The following is a 668-nucleotide window of genomic DNA, read 5'->3' as shown; positions in this document are numbered from 1 at the left end:
AATATATCAAGCTGTAAGATGCGAAAGAATGATATTTTTTCACTGAATAGTTTTCTTAAAACGGGATGATAAGTGTTTTATAGTTTTATAGCAGCCGGCGCGTCCGCTCCAGCGCTTTGCCGAGAAGATTCGTAGCTGTCACTCTCACCGTCACAAGTTCTGCAGCGGCAAGATCCAAACGTCGCAAGTTGTAGCTGAGGACAGGCAGCGCCACCGACGTCGCACACCGAGGACACTTCCGCAACCATACCTGCTGTTGTGTTTTATCGTCTGGAGCTGTAGCCCGCTGTCGTTCGCTTCTGCCGCAGGACGCGGCCTGTTACCTGTCAGCCGCAATCAGAGTATCGGTGTATCACCGACCGCAGCCACAGCACAGCTGCGCACGTCAACGCATCGCAGCGCAACAAGGCAACGAAATAAAATAAAAGAAATCGTAACTTGAGAGAATAGTCACTACAGTCCCGAGAGAACCAGCAACCGCGTTGATGTTTAAAACAATTATCATTTATTTTTCGGTCTCAGTTGCACATTTTTAATTAGATGTTTAGATCACTCTGGATCTAAAACAAAATAAAACTGCACAAGTACCGTTTAATATTTTATAGGCATAAAAAAACAAAACTTTATAACGTAAGTACATGATATTTTATATTGTTGGATAGATACGC

Source organism: Schistocerca piceifrons, chromosome X (genome assembly GCF_021461385.2).
Source record: "Schistocerca piceifrons isolate TAMUIC-IGC-003096 chromosome X, iqSchPice1.1, whole genome shotgun sequence".
Lineage (NCBI taxonomy): Eukaryota > Metazoa > Arthropoda > Insecta > Orthoptera > Acrididae > Schistocerca > Schistocerca piceifrons.
This window is presented reverse-complemented; position numbering follows the sequence as displayed.